This window comes from Pristiophorus japonicus, unplaced genomic scaffold (assembly GCF_044704955.1).
Source record: "Pristiophorus japonicus isolate sPriJap1 unplaced genomic scaffold, sPriJap1.hap1 HAP1_SCAFFOLD_33, whole genome shotgun sequence".
In the NCBI taxonomy this organism is placed as follows: Eukaryota; Metazoa; Chordata; class Chondrichthyes; family Pristiophoridae; genus Pristiophorus; species Pristiophorus japonicus.
The window spans coordinates 4,375,650-4,394,975 of NW_027253106.1; positions in this window are offsets into that span (position 1 = coordinate 4,375,650).

The window sequence follows — 19,326 nt, forward strand, 5'->3', positions numbered from 1 at the left end:
GCGGTGATGGGTCAGTTTGGGTTGATGGGTCAGTTTGTGGGTGAAGAGTTGGTTTGGTGAAATGTGTCAATTTTTGGTTGTGAATCTGTTTGGGGTGGTGCGTCAGTTTGGGGTGATGAGTCAGTTGGGGGTGATGGGTCAGTTTGGGGTAATGGGTCAGTATTGGGTGATGAGTCAGTTTGTGGTGATGATTCAATTATGGATGATGGGTCACTCTGGGGTGAAGCTTCAGTATGGGGTGATGGGTCAGTTTGGGGAGATGGATCAGTTTGGGGTGATGGGTCAGTTTGGGGTGATGGGACAGTTTGGGGTGAAGAGTCAGTTTAGAGTGATGAGTCAGTTTTTGGTGATGGATCAGTTTGGGTTGATGGGTCAGTCTCGTGTGATGCGTCAGTTTGGGGTGATGGGTCAATTTGGGGTGATGGATCAGTTTGGGGTGATGGGTCAGTTTGTGGGTGATGAGTCGGTTTGGTGAAATGTGTCAATTTTTGGTTATGAGTCTGTTTGGGGTGGTACGTCAGTTTTGGGTGATGAGTGAGTTTGGGGTGATGGGTCAGTTTGCGGTGATTAATCAGTTTGGAGCGATGAGTCAGTTTTTGGTGATGAGTAATTTTGGGGTAATGCGTCAGTTTGGGGTGAAGAGTCAGTTTGGAGTGATGAGTCAGTTTTTGGGGAAGAGTCAATTTGGGGTGATGGTTCAGTTTGTGGTGAAGTGTCAGTTTTGGGTGATGGGACAATTTTCGGTGATGGGTCAATTTGGGGTGATTAATCAGTTTGGGGTGATGGGTCAGTTTGGGGTGATGAGTCAGTTTGGATTGATTGGTCGGTTAGGGGTGATGGGTCATTTTGGGGTGATGATTCAGTTTGGAATGATGAGTATGTTTTTGGTGATAAGTCAGTTTGGGGAGATGGGTCAGTTTGCGGTGATGGATCAGTTTGGGGTGATGGTCAGTTTGGGTTGATGGGACAGTTTGGGGTGAAGAGTCAGTTTGGAGTGATGAGTCAGTTTTTAGTGATGGATCAGTTTGGGGTGATGGGTCAGTTTCGTGTGATGCGTCAGTTTGGGGTGATGGTTCAATTTGGGGTGATGGGTCAGTTTGGGGTAATGAGTCAGTTTGCAGTGATTGGTAAGTTTGGGGTGATGAGTCAGTTTGGGGTGATGGTTCAGTTTGGGGTGATGGGTCAGTTTGGACTGAAGTGTCAGTTTGGGGTGAAGGGTCAGTTTGGGGAGATGGATCAGTTTGGGGTGATGGGAAAGTTTTGGGTGAAGAGTCAGTTTGGAGTGATGAGTCAGTTTTTGGTGATGGATCAGTTTGGGGTGATGGGTCAGTCGGGTGTGATGAGTCAGTTTGGGGTGATGGGTCAATTTGCGGTGATGGGTCAGTTTGTGGTAATGAGTCAGTTTGGAGTGATGGGTCAGTTCTTGGTCCTGGGTCAGTTTGTGGTAATGGGTCAGTTTGTGGTGATGGTACAATTTGGGGTGATGGGTCAGTTTGTGGAGGTGCGTCAGTTTGGGGGATGAGTCTGTTTGGATTGATGGGTCAGTTTGCGGTGATGGATCAGTTTGGGCTGATGGGTCAGTTTGGGTTGATGGGACAGTTTGGGGTGAAGAGTCAGTTTGGAGTGATGAGTCAGTTTTTAGTGATGGATCAGTTTGGGGTGATGGTTCAGTCTCGTGTGATGCGTCAGTTTGGGGTGATGGTTCAGTCTCGTGTGATGCGTCAGTTTGGGGTGATGGGTCAATTTGGGGTGATGGGTCAGTTTGGGATAATGAGTCAGTTTGCAGTGATTGGTCAGTTTGGGGTGATGAGTCAGTTTGGGATGATGGTTCAGTTTGGGGTGATGGGTCAGTTTTGGGTGATGAGTCAGTTTGGAGCGATGAGTCAGTTTTTGCTGATGAGTCATTTAGGGGTCATGGGTCAGTATGGGGTGATGAGTCAGTTTGTGGTGATGAGTCAATTATGGATGATTGGTCAGTTTTGGGTGAAGTGTCAGTTTGGGTGGAAGGGTCAGTTTGGGGAGATGGATCAGTTTGGGGTGATGGGACAGTTTGGGGTGAAGAGTCAGTTTGGAGTGATGAGTCAGTTTTTGGTGATGGATCAGTTTGGGGTGATGCGTCAGTCGGGTGCGATGAGTCAGTTTGGGGTGATGGGTCAATTTGGGGTGATGGGTCAGTTTGTGGTAATGAGTCAGTTTGGAGTGATGGGTCAGTTTTTGCTCATGGGTCAGTTTGGGTTCATGGGTCAGTTTGTGGTGATGAGTCAGTTTGGGGTGATGGGTCAGTTTGTGGAGGTGCGTCAGTTTGGGGGATGAGTCTGTTTGGATTGATGGGTCAGTTTGGGGTGATGGGTCAGTATGGGGTGATCGGTCAGTTTGTGGGTGATGAGTCGGTTTGGAGAAATGTGTCAGTTTTTGGTGATGAGTCATTTTGGGGTGATCGGTCAATTTGAGGTGATGAGTCAATTTGTGGGTGATGCCTCAGTTTGGGGTGATGAGTCAATTTGGGGTGATGAGTCAGTTTGGGGTGATGGGTCAGTTAGTGTGATGGGTTACTTTGGACTGCTGATTACTTTGGGGTGAAGATTCATTTTGGGGTGATGGTTCAGTTTGAGTTGATGCGTCAGTTTGATTTGATACGTCAGTTTGGGGCCATGAGTCAGTTTGGGGTGATGAGTCAGTTTTTGGTGATGGGTCAGTTTGGGTGATGGGTCAGTCGGGTGTGATGAGTCTGTTTGGGTTGATGGGTCAGTTTGGGGTGATGTGTCAGTTTTGGGTGATGAGTCAGTTTGGAGTGATGAGTCAGTTTTTGGTGAAGAGACACTTTGGTGTGATGGGTCAGTTTATCGTGATGAGTCAGTTTTGGGTGATGTGACAATTTTGGGTGATGGGTCAGTTTAGGGTGATGAATCAGTTTGGGGTGATGGGTCAGTTTGGGGTAATCTGTCATTGGGGAGATGCGTCAGTTTGGGATGATGAATCAGTTTCCGTTGATTAGTCAGTTTGTGGTGATGGGTCAATTTGGGCTGATGAGTCAGTTTGGAGTGATTAATATGTTTTTGATGATGAGTCAGTTTGGGGTGATGGGTCAGTATGGGGTGAAGAATCAGTTTGGGGTGATGGGTCAGTTTGGGGTGATGAGTCAATTTGGGGTGATGGGTCAGTTTGGGGTGAAGAGTCAGTTTGGAGTGATGAGTCAGTTTTGATTGATTGGTCGGTTTGTGGTGATGGGTCAGTTTGGGTTGATGCGGCAGTTTGGAATGATGAGTATGTTTTTGGTGATAAGTCAGTTTGGGGTGATGGGTCAGTTTGGGGTGATGGTTCAGTTTGGTGTGATGGGTCAGTTTGGGGTGATCGGGCAGTTTGGGGTGATGGGTCAGTTCAGGGTGATGGGCCAGTTTGGAGTGATGGGTCAGTTTGTGGGTGATGAGTCCGTTTGGTGAAATGGGTCAGTTTTTGGTCATGATTCTGTTTGGGGTGGAGCTTCTGTGTCGGATGATGCGTCAGTTTGGGGCGATGAGTCACTTAGGGGTGATTATTCAGTTTGGGGTGATGCGTCAATTTGCGGCGATGAGTCAGTTTGGGGTGATTATTCAGTTTGGGGTGATGCGTCAATTTGCGGCGATGAGTCAGTTTGGGGTGATTATTCAGTTTGGGGTGACCAGTCAATTTGAGATGATGAGTCAGTTTGGTATGTTTGGTCAATTTGGGGTGATGAGTCAATTTGTGAGTGATGCTTCAGTTTGGGGTGATGGGTCAGTTTGCGGTGATGCGTCAGTTTGGAGTGATTGGTCGGTTCGGGGTGATGGGTCAGTTTGGGGTGATGATTCAGTTTCGAGTGATGAGTATGTTTTTGGTGATAAGTCAGTTTGGGGTGATGGGTCAGTTTGGGGTGATGGGTCAGTTTGGGGTGATGAATCAGTTTGGGGTGATGGGTCAGTTTGGGGTGATCACTCTGTTTGGATTGATTGGCCGGTTTGGGGTGATGGATCAGTTTTGGGTGTTGAGTCAGTTTGGAGTGATGAGTATGTTTTTGGTGATAAGTCAGTTTGGGGTGATTGGTCAGTTTGGGGTGATCATTCAGTTTGGGGTGATGGGTCAGTTTGGGGTGATGGGGCATTTTGGGGTGATGGGTCAGTTCAGGGTGATGGGCCAGTTTGGAGTGATGGGTCAATTTGTGGGTGATGAGTCGGTTTGGTGAAATGGGTCAGTTTTTGGTCATGAGTCTGTTTGGGGTAGTGCTTCAGTTTCGGATGATGCGTCAGTTTGGGGCGATGTGTCACTTTGGGGTGATTATTCAGTTTGGGGTGATCGGTCAATTTGAGGTGATGAGTCAGTTGGGGTGATTGTTCAATTTGGGGTGATGAGTCAGTTTGTGGGTGATGATTCAGTTTGGGGTGATGTGTCAGTTTGGAGAGATGAGTCAGTTTTTAGTGATGGTTCAGTTTGGGGTGATGCGTCAGTTTTGTTTGATACGTCAGTTTGGAGCCATGAGTCAGTTTGGGGTGATGATTCAGTTTGCGGTGATGGGACAGTTTGTGGTGATGGGTCAGTTTGTGGGTGAAGAGTCGGTTTGGTAAAATGTTTCAATTTTTGGTTGTGAGTCTGTTTGGGGTGGTGCGTCAGTTTGGGGTGATGAGTCAGTTTGGGTTGATGGGTCATTTTGGGGCAATGCTTCGGTATGGGGTGATGAGTCAGTTTGTGGTGATGAGTCAATTATGGAAGATGGGTCACTTTGGGGTGAAGAGTCAGTTTGGGGTGATGGGTCAGTTTGGGGAGGTGGATCAGTTTGGGGTGATGGGTCAGTTTGCGGTGATGGATCAGTTTGGGGTGATGGTCAGTTTGGGTTGATGGGACAATTTGGGGTGAAGAGTTAGTTTGGAGTGATGAGTCAGTTTTTGGTGATGGATCAGTTTGAGGTGATGGGTCAGTCGGGTGTGATGAGTCAGTTTGGGGTGATGGGTCAATTTGGGGTGATGGGTCAGTTTGGGGTAATGAGTCAGTTTGGAGTGATGGGTCAGTTTTTTGTCATGGGTCAGTTTGTGTTAATGGTTCAGTTTGTGGTGATGAGTCAATTTGGGGTGATGAGTCAGTTTGTGGAGGTGCGTCAGTTTGGGGGATGAGTCTGTTTGGATTGATGGGTCAGTTTGCGGTGATGGATCAGTTTGGGATGATGGGTCAGTTTGGGTTGATGGGACAGTTTGGGGTGAAGAGTCAGTTTGGAGTGATGAGTCAGTTTTTAGTGATGGATCAGTTTGCGGTGATGGGTCAGTCTCGTGTGATGCGTCTGTTTGGGGTGATGGGTCAATTTGGGGTGATGGGTCAGTTTGGGGTTATGAGTCAGTTTGCAGTGATTGGTCAGTTTGGGGTGATGAGTCAGTTTGGAGTGATGAGTCAGTTTTGGGTGATGTGACAATTTGGGGTGATGGCTCAGTTTAGGGTGATGAATCAGTTTTGGTGATGGGTCAGTTTGGGATGATCTGTCATTGGGGAGATGCGTCAGTTTGGGATGATGAATCAATTTCGGTTGATTAGTCAGTTTTTGGTGATGGGTCAATTTGGGGTGATGAGTCAGTTTGGAGTGATGAATATGTTTTTGATGATGAGTCAATTTAGCGTGATGGTTCAGTTTGTGGTGAAGTGTCAGTTTTGGGTGATGGTACAATTTGGGGTGATGTGTCAGTTTGTGGGGATGAATCAGTTTGGGGTGATGGGTCAGTTTGGGGTGATGAGTCAGTTTTGATTGATTGGTCGGTTTGGGGTGATGGGTCAGTTTGGGTTGATGCGTCAGTTTGGAGTGATGAGTATGTTTTTGGTGATAAGTCAATTTGGGGTGATGGGTCAGTTTGGGGTGATGGTTCAATTTGGTGTAATGGGTCAGTTTGGGGTGATCGGGCAGTTTGGGGTGATGGGTCAGTTCAGGGTGATGGGCCAGTTTGGAGTGATGGGTCAGTTTGTGGGTGATGAGTCCGTTTGGTGAAATGGGTCAGTTTTTGGTCATGAGTCTGTTTGGGGTGGAGCTTCTATTTCGGATGATGCGTCAGTTTGGGGCGATGAGTCACTTTGGGGTGATTATTCAGTTTGTGGTGATGCTTCAATTTGTGGCGATGAGTCAGTTTGTGGTGATTATTCAGTTTGGGGTGATGCGTCAGTTTGCGGCGATGAGTCAGTTTGGGGTGATTATTCAGTTTGGGGTGACCAGTCAATTTGACGTGATGAGTCAGTTTGGTGTGTTTGGTCAATTTGGGGTGATGAGTCAGTTTGTGAGTGATGCTTCAATTTGGGGTGATGGGTCAGTTTGGGGTGATGCGTCAGTTTGGAGTGATGAGTATGTTTTTGGTGATAAGTCCGTTTGTGATGAAGGGTTAGTTTGGGGTGATGGTTCAGTTAGGGGTGATGGGTCAGTTTGGGGTGATGGGGCAGTTTGGAGTGATGGGTCAGTACAGGGTGATGGGCCAGTTTGGAGTGATGGGTCAGTTTGTGGGTGATGAGTCGGTTTGGTGAAATGGGTCAGTTTTTGGTCATGAGTCTGTTTGGGGTTGTGCTTCAGTTTGTGGTGATGAGTCAGTTTGGGGTGATGGGTCAGTTTGTGGAGGTGCGTCAGTTTGGGGGATGAGTATGTTTGGATTGATGGGTCAGTTTGGGGTGATGAGTCATTTTGGGGTGATTATTCAGTTTGTGGTGATGCGTCAATTTGCGGCGATGAGTCAGTTTGGGGTGATTATTCAGTTTGGGGTGATGCGTCAGTTTGCGGCGATGAGTCAGTTTGGGGTGATTATTCAGTTAGGGGTGACAAGTCAATTTGACGTGATGAGTCAGTTTGGTGTGTTTGGCCAATTTGGGGTGATGAGTCAGTTTGTGAGTGATGCTTCAATTTGGGGTGATGGGTCAGTTTGGGGTGATGCGTCAGTTTGGAGTGATGAGTATGTTTTTGGTGATAAGTCCGTTTGTGATGAAGGGTTAGTTTGGGGTGATGGTTCAGTTTGGGGTGATGGGTCAGTTTGGGGTGATGGGGCAGTTTGGAGTGATGGGTCAGTACAGGGTGATGGGCCAGTTTTGAGTGATGGGTCAGTTTGTGGGTGATGAGTCGGTTTGGTGAAATGGGTCAGTTTTTGGTCATGAGTCTGTTTGGGGTTGTGCTTCAGTTTGTGGTGATGAGTCAGTTTGGGGTGATGGGTCAGTTTGTGGAGGTGCGTCAGTTTGGGGGATGAGTATGTTTGGATTGATGGGTCAGTTTGGGGTGATGAGTCATTTTGGGGTGATCGGTCAATTTGAGGTGATGAGTCAGTTTGTGGGTGATGCCTCAGTTTGCGGTGATGGGTCAATTTGGGGTGATGAGTCAGTTTGGGGTGATGGGTCAATTAGGGTGATGAGTTACTTTGGAGTGCTGATTACTTTGGGGTGAAGATTCAATTTGGGGTGATGGTTCAGTTTGAGGTGATGCGTCAGTTTGGGGTGATGGGGCAGTTTGGAGTGATGGGTCAGTACAGGGTGATGGGCCAGTTTGGAGTGATGGGTCAGTTTGTGGGTGATGAGTCGGTTTGGTGAAATGGGTCAGTTTTTGGTCATGAGTCTGTTTGGGGTTGTGCTTCAGTTTGTGGTGATGAGTCAGATGGGGTGATGGGTCAGTTTTTGGAGGTGCGTCAGTTTGGGGGATGAGTATGTTTGGATTGATGGGTCAGTTTGGGGTGATGAGTCATTTTGGGGTGATCGGTCAATTTGAGGTGATGAGTCAGTTTGTGGGTGATGCCTCAGTTTGCGGTGATGGGTCAATTTGGGGTGATGAGTCAGTTTGGGGTGATGGGTCAATTAGGGTGATGGGTTACTTTGGAGTGCTGATTTCTTTGGGGTGAAGATTCAATTTGGGGTGATGGTTCAGTTTGAGGTGATGCGTCAGTTTGATTTGATACGTCAGTTTGGGGCCATGAGTCAGTTTGGGGTGATGAGTCAGTTTTTGGTGATGGGTCAGTTTGGGGTGATGGGTCAGTCGGGTGTGATGAGTCTGTTTGGGTTGATGGGTCAGTTTGGGGTGATGGGTCAGTTTGGGGTGATGAGTCAGTTTGGAGTGATGAGTCAGTTATGGTGAAGAGACACTTTGGGGTGATTGGTCAGTTTATCGTGATGAGTCAGTTTTGGGTGATGTGACAACAGGGGTGATGGCTCAGTTTAGGGTGATGAATCAGTTTGGGGTGATGGGTCAGTTTGGGGTGATCTGTCATTGGGGAGATGCGTCAGTTTGGGATGATGAATCAGTTTCGGTTGATTAGTCAGTTTGTGGTGATGGGTCAATTTGGCGTGATGAGTCAGTTTGGAGTGATGAATATGTTTTTGATGATGAGTCAGTTTGGGGTGATGGGTCAGTATGGGGTGAAGAATCAGTTTGGAGTGATGGGTCAGTTTGTGGTGATGAGTCAGTTTGGGGTGATGGGTCAGTTTGCGGTGAAGAGTCATTTTGGAGTGATGAGTCAGTTTTTGGTGAAGAGTCAATTTAGCGTGATGGTTCAGTTTGTGGTGAAGTGTCAGTTTTGGGTGATGGGACAATTTGGGGTGATGGGTCAGTTTGTGGTGATGAATCAGTTTGGGGTGATGGGTCAGTTTGGGGTGATGGGGCAGTTTGGAGTGATGGGTCAGTTTGTGGGTGAGGAGTCGGTTTGGTAAAATGTTTCAATTTTTGGTTGTGAGTCTGTTTGGGGTGGTGCGTTAGTTTGGGGTGATGAGACAGTTTGGGGTGATGGGTCATTTTGGGGTAATGGGTCGGTATGGGGTGATGAGTCAGTTTGTGGTGATGAGTCAATTATGGAAGATGGGTCACTTTGGGGTGAAGAGTCAGTTTGGGGTGATGGGTCAGTTTGGGGAGGTGGATCAGTTTGGGGTGATGGGTCAGTTTGCGGTGATGGATCAGTTTGTGGTGATGGTCAGTTTGGGTTGATGGGACAGTTTGGGGTGAAGAGTCAGTTTGGAGTGATGAGTCAGTTTTTAGTGATGGATCAGTTTGGGGTGAAGGGTCAGTCTCGTCTGATGCGTCTGTTTGGGGTGATGGGTCAATTTGGGGTGATGGGTCAGTTTGGGGTAATGAGTCAGTTTGCAGTGATTGGTCAGTTTGGGGTGATGAGTCAGTTTGGGGTGATGGTTCAGTTTGGGGTGATGGGTCAGTTTAGGGTGATGAGTCAGTTTGGAGCGATGAGTCAGTTTTTGGTGATGAGTCATTTAGGTGTCATGGGTCAGTATGGGGTGTTGAGTCAGTTTGTGGTGATGAGTCAATTATGGATGATTGGTCAGTTTTGGGTGAAGTGTCAGTTTGGGTTGAAGGGTCAGTTTGGTGAGATGGATCAGTTTGTGGTGATGGGACAGTTTGGGGTGAAGGGTCAATTTGGAGTGATGGGTCAGTTTGTGGTAATGAGTCAGTTTGGAGTGATGGGTCTGTTTTTGGTCATGGGTCAGTTTGGGTTCATGGGTCAGTTTGTGGTGATGAGTCAGTTTGGGGTGATGGGTCAGTTTGTGGAGGTGCGTCAGTTTGGGGGATGAGTCTGTTTGGATTGATGGGTCAGTTTGGGGTGATGGGTCAGTTTGGGGTGATCGGTCAGTTTGTGGGTGATGAGTCGGTTTGGAGAAATGTGTCAGTTTTAGGTGACGAGTCATTTTGGGGTGATCGGTCAATTTGAGGTGATGAGTCAGTTTGTGGGTGATGCCTCAGTTTGGGGTGATGGGTCAATTTGGGGTGATGAGTCAGTTTGGGGTGATGGGTCAGTTAGTGTGATGGGTTACTTTGGAGTGCTGATTACTTTGGGGTGAAGATTCAATTTGGGGTGATGGTTCAGTTTGGGGTGATGCGTCAGTTTGATTTGATACGTCAGTTTGGGGCCATGAGTCAGTTTGGGGTGATGAGTCAGTTTTTGGTGATGAGTCAGTTTGGGGTGATGGGTCAGTCGGGTGTGATGAGTCTGTTTGGGTTGATGGGTCAGTTTGGGGTGATTGGTCAGTTTATCGTGATGAGTCAGTTTTGGGTGATGTGACAATTTGGGGTGATGGCTCAGTTTAGGGTGATGAATCAGTTTGGGGTGATGGGTCAGTTTGGGGGATCTGTCATTGGGGAGATGCGTCAGTTTGGGATGATGAATCAGTTTCGGTTGATTAGTCAGTTTGTGGTGATGGGTCAATTTGGGGTGATGAGTCAGTTTGGAGTGATGAATATGTTTTTGATGATGTGTCAGTTTGGGGTGATGGGTCAGTATGGGTGAAGAATCAGTTTGGGGTGATGGGTCAGTTTGGGGTGAAGAGTCAGTTTGGAGTGATGAGTCAGTTTTTGGTGAAGAGTCAATTTAGCGTGATGGTTCATTTTGTGGTGAAGTGTCAGTTTTGGGTGATGGGACAATTTGGGGTGATGGTTCAGTTTGTGGTGATGAATCAGTTTGGGGTGATGGGTCAGTTTGGGGTGATGAGTCAGTTTTGATTGATTGGTCGGTTTGGGGTGATGGGTCAGTTTGGGTTGATGCGTCAGTTTGGAGTGATGAGTATGTTTTTGGTGATAAGTCAGTTTGTGGGTGATGAGTCCGTTTGGTGAAATGGGTCAGTTTTTGGTCATGAGTCTGTTTGGGGTGGAGCTTCTGTTTCGGATGATGCCTCAGTTTGGGGCGATGAGTCACTTTGGGGTGATTATTCAGTTTGGGGTGATGCGTCAATTTGCGGCGATGAGTCAGTTTAGGGTGATCATTCAGTTTGGGGTGATGCGTCAGTTTGCGGCGATGAGTCAGTTTGGGGTGATTATTCAGTTTGGGGTGACCAGTCAATTTGAGGTGATGAGTCATTTTGGTGTGTTTGGTCAATTTGGGGTGATGAGTCAGTTTGTGAGTGATGCATCAGTTTGGGCTGATGGGTCAGTTTGGGGTGATTCGTCAGTTTGGAGTGATGAGTATCTTTTTGGTGATAAATCAGTTTGTGGTGATGGGTCAGTTTGGGGTGATGGTTCAGTTTGGGGTGATGGGTCAGTTTGGGGTGATGGGGCAGTTTGGAGTGATGGGTCAGTTCAGGGTGATGGGCCAGTTTGGAGTGATGGGTCAGTTTGTGGGTGATGAGTCGGTTTGGTGAAATGGGTCAGTTTTTGGTCATGAGTCTGTTTGGGGTGGTGCTTCAGTTTGTGGTGATGAGTCAGTTTGTGTTGATTGCTCAGTCTGGGATGATGGGTCAATTTTGGGTGTTGAATCAGTTTGGAGTGATGAGTCAGTTTTTAGTGATGGATCAGTTTGGGGTGATGAGTCAGTCTCGTGTGATGCGTCAGTTTGGGGTGATGGGTCAATTTGGGGTGATGGGTCAGTTTGGGGTAATGAGTCCGTTTGCAGTGATTGGTCAGTTTGGGATGATGAGTCAGTTTGGAGCGATGAGTCAGTTTTTGGTGATGAGTCATTTTGGGATCATGGGTCAGTATGGGGTGATGAGTCAGTTCAGGGTGATGGGCCAGTTGGGATGATGGGTCAGTTTGGGGTGATGGTTCAGTTTGGGGTGATGGGTCAGTTTGGGGTGATGGGGCAGTTTGGAGTGATGGGTCAGTTCAGGGTGATGGGCCAGTTTGGAGTGATGGGTCAGTTTGTGGGTGATGAGTCGGGTTGCTGAAATGGGTCAGTTTTTGGTCATGAGTCTGTTTGGGGTGGTGCTTCAGTTTGTAGTGATGAGTCAGTTTGGGTTGATTGCTCAGTTTGGGATGATGGGTCAATTTGGGGTGTTGAATCAGTTTGGAGTGATGAGTCAGTTTTTCGTGATGGATCAGTTTGGGGTGTTGGGTCAGTCTCGTGTGATGCGTCAGTTTGGGGTGATGGGTCAATTTGAGGTGATGGGTCAGTTTGGGGTAATGAGTCAGTTTGCAGTGATTGGTCAGTTTGGGGTGATGAGTCAGTTTGGGGTGATGGTTCAGTTTGGGGTGATGGGTCAGTTTGGGTTATTATTCAGTTTGTGGGTGATGAGTCGGTTTGGAGAAATGTGTCAGTTTTTGGTGATGAGTCATTTTGGGGTGATCGGTCAATTTGAGGTGATGAGTCAGTTTGTGGGTGATGCCTCAGTTTGGGGTGATGGCTCAATTTGGGGTGATGAGTCAGTTTGCGGTGATGGGTCAGTTAGTGTGATGGGTTACTTTGGAGTGCTGATTACTTTGGGGTGAAGATTCAATTTAGGGTGATGGTTCAGTTTGGGGTGATGCGTCAGTTTGATTTGATACGTCAGTTTGGGGCCATGAGTCAGTTTGGGGTGATGAGTCTGTTTTTGGTGACGAGTCAGTTTGGGGTGATGGCTCAGTTTAGGGTGATGAATCAGTTTGGTGTGATGGGTCAGTTTGGGATGATCTGTCATTGGGGAGATGCGTCAGTTTGGGATGATGAATCAGTTTCGGTTGATTAGTCAGTTTGTGGTGATGGGTCAATTTGGGGTGATGAGTCAGTTTGGAGTGATGAATATGTTTTTGATGATGTGTCAGTTTGGGGTGATGGGTCAGTATGGGTGAAGAATCAGTTTGGGGTGATGGGTCAGTTTGGGGTGATGAGTCAGTTTGGGGTGATGGGTCAGTTTGGGGTGAAGAGTCAGTTTGGAGTGATGAGTCAGTTTTTGGTGAAGAGTCAATTTAGCGTGATGGTTCAGTTTGTGGTGAAGTGTCAGTTTTGGGTGATGGGACAATTTGGGGTGATGGGTCAGTTTGTGGTGATGAATCAGTTTGGGGTGATGGGTCAGTTTGGGGTGATGAGTCAGTTTTGATTGATTGGTCGGTTTGGGGTGATGGGTCAGTTTGGGTTGATGCGTCAGTTTGGAGTGATGAGTATGTTTTTGGTGATAAGTCAGTTTGGGGTGATGGGTCAGTTTGGGGTGATGGTTCAGTATGGTGTGATGGGTCAGTTTGGGGTGATCGGGCAGTTTGGGGTGATGTGTCAGTTCAGGGTGATGGGCCAACTTGGAGTGATGGGTCAGTTTGTGGGTGATGAGTCCGTTTGGTGAAATGGGTCAGTTTTTGGTCATGAGTCTGTTTGGGGTGGAGCTTCTGTTTCGGATGATGCGTCAGTTTGGGGTGATGAGTCACTTTGGGGTGATTATTCAGTTTGGGGTGATGCGTCAATTTGCGGCGATGAGTCAGTTTGGGGTGATTATTCAGTTTGGGGTGATGCGTCAGTTTGCCGCGATGAGTCAGTTTGGGGTGATTATTCAGTTTGGGGTGACCAGTCAATTTGAGGTGATGAGTCATTTTGGTGTGTTTGGTCAATTTGGGGTGATGAGTCAGTTTGTGAGTGATGCTTCAGTTTGGGGTGATGGGTCAGTTTGGGGTGATGCGTCAGTTTGGAGTGATGAGTATGTTTTTGGTGATAAATCAGTTTGTGGTGATGGGTCAGTTTGGGGTGATGGTACAGTTTGGGGTGATGGGTCAGTTTGGGGTGATGGGGCAGTTTGGAGTGATGGGTCAGTTCAGGGTGATGGGCCAGTTTGTAGTGATGGGTCAGTTTGTGGGTGATGAGTCGGTTTGGTGAAATAGGTCAGTTTTTGGTCATGAGTCTGTTTGGGGTGGTGCTTCAGTTTGTGGTGATGAGTCAGTTTGGGTTGATTGCTCAGTTTGGGATGATGGGTCAATTTGGGGTGTTGAATCAGTTTGGAGTGATGAGTCAGTTTTTAGTGATGGATCAGTTTGGGGTGATGGGTCAGTCTCGTGTGATGCGTCAGTTTGGGGTGATGGGTCAATTTGAGGTGATGGGTCAGTTTGGGGTAATGAGTCAGTTTGCAGTGATTGGTCAGTTTGGGATGATGAGTCAGTTTGGGGTGATGGTTCAGTTTGGGGTGATGGGTCAGTTTGGGGTGATGAGTCAGTTTGGAGCGATGAGTCAGTTTTTGGTGATGAGTCATTTTGGGGTCATGGGTCAGTATGGGGTGATGAGTCAGTTTGTGGTGATAAGTCAATTATGGATGATTGGTCAGTTTGGGATGAAGTGTCAGTTTGGGATGAAGGGTCAATTTGGGGTGATGGGACAGTTTGGGGTGAAGAGTCAGTTTGGAGTGATGAGTCAGTTTTTGGTGATGGGTCAAATTGGGGTGATGGGTCAGTTTGGGATAATGAGTCAGTTTGGAGTGATGGGTCAGTTTTTGGTCACGGGTCAGTTTGTGTTAATGGGTCAGTTTGTGGTGATGAGTCAGTTTGGGGTGATGGGTCAGTTTGTGGAGGTGCGTCAGTTTGGGGGATGAGTCTGTTTGGATTGATGGGTCAGTTTGGGGTGATGGGTCATTTGGGGTGATCGTTCAGTTTGTGGGTGATGAGTCGGTTTGGAGAAATGTGTCAGTTTTTGGTGATGAGTCATTTTGGGGTGATGGTCAATTTGAGGTGATGAGTCAGTTTGTGGGTGATGCGTCAGTTTGGGGTGATGAGTCAGTTTGGGGTGATGGGTCAGTTAGGGTGATGGGTTACTTTGGGTTGCTGATTGCTTTGGGGTGAAGATTCAATTTGGGGTGATGGTTCAGTTTGGGGTGATGCGTCAGTTTGGTTTGATACGTCAGTTTTGGGCCATGAGTCAGTTTGGGGTGATGAGTCAGTATGGGGTGAAGTATCAGTTTGGGGTGATGGGTCAGTTTGTGGTAATGGGGCAGTTTGGGGTGAAGGGTCAGTCAGGGTGATGGGCCAGTTTGGTGTGGTGCTTCAGTTTCGGATGATGCGTCAGTTTGGGGTGATGAATCACTTTGGGGTGATTATTCAGTTTGGGGTGATGCGTCAGTTTGCGGCGATGAGTCAATTTGTGGTGATTATTCAGTTTGGGATGATCGTTCAATTTGAGGTGATGAGTCAGTTTGGGTGATTGGTCAATTTTGGGTAATGAGTCAGTTTGTGGGTGATGCGTCAGTTTGGGTTGATGGGTCAGTTTGGGGTGATGAGTCAGTTTGGGTTGATGGGTCAGTTAGGGTGATGGGTCAGTTCAGGGTGATGGGCCAGTTTGGAGTGATGGGTCTCTTTGTGGGTGATGAGTCGGTTTGGTGAAATGGGTCGGTTTTTGGTCATGAGTCTGTTTGAGGTGGTGCTTCAGTTTGTGGTGATGAGTCAGTTTGGGTTGATTGCTCAGTTTGGGATGATGGGTCAATTTGGGGTGTTGAATCAGTTTGGAGTGATGAGTCAGTTTTTAGTTAATGATCAGTTTGGGGTGATGGGTCAGTCTCGTGTGATGCGTCAGTTTGGGGTGATTGTTCAATTTGGGGTGATGGGTCAGTTTTGGGTAATGAGTCAGTTTACAGTGATTGGTCAGTTTGGGATGATGAGTCAGTTTGGGGTGATGGTTCAGTTTGGGGGGTTTGGTTAAGTTTGGGGTAATGAGTCAGTATGGAGCGATGAGTCAGTTTTTGGTGATGAGTCATTTTGGGGTCATGGGTCAGTATGGGGTGATGAGTCAGTTCAGGGTGATGGGCCAGTTTGGAGTGATGGGTCAGTTTGGGGTGATGGTTCAGTTTGGGGTGATGGGTCAATTTGGTGTGATGGGGCAGTTTGGAGTGATGGGTCAGTTCAGGGTGATGGGCCAGTTTGGAGTGATGGGTCAATTTGGGGTGATGGGTCAGTTTCGGGTAATGAGTCAGTTTGCAGTGATTGGTCAGTTTGGGGTGATGAGTCAGTTTGGGGTGATGGGTCAGTTAGGGTGATGGGTTACTTTGGGTTGCTGATTGCTTTGGGGTGAAGATTCAATTTGGGGTGATGGTTCAGTTTGGGGTGATGCGACAGTTTGGTTTGATACGTCAGTTTTGGGCCATGAGTCAGTTTGGGGTGATGAGTCAGTATGGGGTGAAGTATCAGTTTGGGGTGATGGGTCAGTTTATGGTGATGGGGCAGTTTGGGGTGAAGGGTCAGTCAGGGTGATGGGCCAGTTTGGAGTGATGGGTCAGTTTGTGGGTGATGAGTCGGTTTGGTGAAATGGGTCAGTTTTTGGTCATGAGTCTGTTTGGTGTGGTGCTTCAGTTTCGGATGATGCGTCAGTTTGGGGTGATGAGTCACTTTGGGGTGATTATTCAGTTTGGGGTGATGCGTCAGTTTGCGGCGATGAGTCACTTTGTGGTGATTATTCAGTTTGGGATGATCGTTCAATTTGAGGTGATGAGTCAGTTTGGGTGATTGGTCAATTTGGGGTAATGAGTCAGTTTGTGGGTGATGCGTCAGTTTGGGTTGATGGGTCAGTTTGGGGTGATGAGTCAGTTTGGGTTGATGGGTCAGTTAGGGTGATGGGTCAGTTAAGGTGATGGGCCAGTTTGGAGTGATGGGTCTGTTTGTGGGTAATGAGTCGGTTTGGTGAAATGGGTCGGTTTTTGGTCATGAGTCTGTTTGGGGTGGTGCTTCAGTTTGTGGTGATGAGTCAGTTTGGGTTGATTGCTCAGTTTGGGATGATGGGTCAATTTTGGGTGTTGAATCAGTTTGGAGTAATGAGTCAGTTTTTAGTGAATGATCAGTTTGGGGTGATGGGTCAGTCTCGTGTGATGCGTCAGTTTGGGGTGATTGTTCAATTTGGGGTGATGGGTCAGTTTTGGGTAATGAGTCAGTTTGCAGTGATTGGTCAGTTTGCGATGATGAGTCAGTTTGGGGTGATGGTTCAGTTTGGGGTGATGGGTCAGTTTGGGGTGATGAGTCAGTTTGGAGCGATGAGTCAGTTTTTGGTGATGAGTCATTTTGGGGTCATGGGTCAGTATGGGGTGATGAGTCAGTTCAGGGTGATGGGCCAGTTTGGAGTGATGGGTCAGTTTGGGGTGATGGTTCAGTTTGGGGTGATGGGTCCGTTTGGTGTGATGGGGCAGTTTGGAGTGATGGGTCAGTTCAGGGTGATGGGCCAGTTTGGAGTGATGGGTCAGTTTGTGGGTGATGAGTCGGTTTGGTGAAATGGGTCAGTTTTTGGTCATGAGTATGTTTGGGGTCGTGCTTCAGTTTGTGGTGATGAGTCAGTTTGGGTTGATTGCTCAGTTTGGGATGATGGGTCAATTTGGGGTGTTGAATCAGTTTGGAGTGATGAGTCAGTTTTTCGTGATGGATCAGTTTGGGGTGATGGGTCAGTCTCGTGTGATGCGTCAGTTTGGGGTGATGGGTCAATTTGGGGTGATGGGTCAGTTTCGGGTAATGAGTCAGTTTGCAGTGATTGGTCAGTTTGGGGTGATCAGTCAGTTTGGGGTGATGGTTCAGTTTGGGGTGATGGGTCAGTTTGGGGTGATGAGTCAGTTTGGAGCGATGAGTCAGTTTTTGGTGATGAGTCATTTTAGGGTCATGGGTCAGTATGGGGTGATGAGTCAGTTTGTGGTGATAAGTCAATTATGGATGATTGGTCAGTTTGGGGTGAAGGATCAGTTTGGGATGAAGGGTCAGTTTGGAGTGATGGGACAGTTTGGGGTGAAGAGTCAGTTTGGAGTGATGAGTCAGTTTCTGGTGATGGGTCAATTTGGGGTGATGGGTCAGTTTGGGATAATGAGTCAGTTTGGAGTGATATGTCAGTATTTGGTCATGGGTCAGTTTGTGTTAATGGGTCAGTTTGTAGTGATGAGTCAGTTTGGGGTGATGGGTCAGTTTGTGGAGGTGCGTCAGTTTGGGGGATGAGTCTGTTGGATGGATGGGTCTGTTTGGGGTGATGGGTCATTTGGGGTGATCGGTCAGTTTGTGGGTGATGAGTCGGTTTGGAGAAATGTGTCAGTTTTTGGTGATGAGTCATTTTGGGGTGATCGGTCAATTTGAGGTGATGAGTCAGTTTGTGGGTGATGCGTCAGTTTGGGGTAATGAGTCAGTTTGGGGTGATGGGTCAGTTAGGGTGATGGGTCAGTTCAGGGTGATGGGCCAGTTTGGAGTGATGGGTCTTTTTGTGGGTGATGAGTCGGTTTGGTGAAATGGGTCGGTTTTTGGTCATGAGTCTGTTTGGGGTGGTGCTTCAGTTTGTGGTGATGAGTCAGTTTGGGTTGATTGCTCAGTTTGGGATGATGGGTCAATTTGGGGTGTTGAATCAGTTTGGAGTGATGAGTCAGTTTTTAGTGAATGATCAGTTTGGGGTGATGGGTCAGTCTCGTGTGATGCGTCAATTTGGGGTGATTGTTCAATTTGGGGTGATGGGTCAGTTTTGGGTAATGAGTCAGTTTGCAGTGATTGGTCAGTTTGGGATGATGAGTCAGTTTGGGGTGATGGTTCAGTTTGGGGTGATGGGTCAGTTTGGGGTGATGAGTCAGTTTGGAGCGATGAGTCAGTTTTTGGTGATGAGTCATTTTGGGGTCATGGGTCAGTATGGGGTGATGAGTCAGTTCAGGGTGATGGGCCAGTTTGGAGTGATGGGTCAGTTTGGGGTGATGGTTCAGTTTGGGGTGATGGGTCAGTTTGGTGTGATGGGGCAGTTTGGAGTGATGGGTCAGTTTAGGGTGATGGGCCAGTTTGGAGTGATGGGTCAATTTGTGGGTGATGAGTCGGTTTGGTGAAATGGGTCAGTTTTTGGTCATGAGTATGTTTGGGGTCGTGCTTCAGTTTGTGGTGATGAGTCAGTTTGGGTTGATTGCTCAGTTTGGGATGATGGGTCAATTGGGGGTGTTGAATCAGTTTGGAGTGATGAGTCAGTTTTTCGTGATGGATCAGTTTGGGGTGATGGGTCAGTCTCGTGTGATGCGTCAGTTTGCGGTAATGGGTCAATTTGGGGTGATGGGTCAGTTTCGGGTAATGAGTCAGTTTGCAGTGATTGGTCAGTTTGGGGTGATGAGTCACTTTGGGGTGATGGTTCAGTTTGGGGTGATGGGTCAGTTTGGGGTGATGAGTCAGTTTGGAGCGATGAGTCAGTTTTTGGTGATGAGTCATTTTAGGGTCATGGGTCAGTATGGGGTGATGAGTCAGTTTGTGGTGATAAGTCAATTATGGATGATTGGACAGTTTGGGGTGAAGGGTCAGTTTGGGATGAAGGATCAGTTTGGAGTGATGGGACAGTTTGGGGTGAAGAGTCAGTTTGGAGTGATGAGTCAATTTTTGGTGATGGGTCAATTTGGGGTGATGGGTCAGTTTGGGATAATGAGTCAGTTTGGAGTGATGTGTCAGTATTTGGTCATGGGTCAGTTTGTGTTAATGGGTCAGTTTGTAGTGATGAGTCAGTTTGGGGTGATGGGTCAGTTTGTGGAGGTGCGTCAGTTTGGGGGATGAGTCTGTTGGATTGATGGGTCTGTTTGGGGTGATGGGTCATTTGGGGTGATCGGTCAGTTTGTGGGTGATGAGTCGGTTTGGAGAAATGTGTCAGTTTTTGGTGATGAGTCATTTTGGGGTGATCGGTCAATTTGAGGTGATGAGTCAGTTTGTGGGTGATGCGTCAGTTTGGGGTGATGAGTCAGTTTGGGGTGATGGGT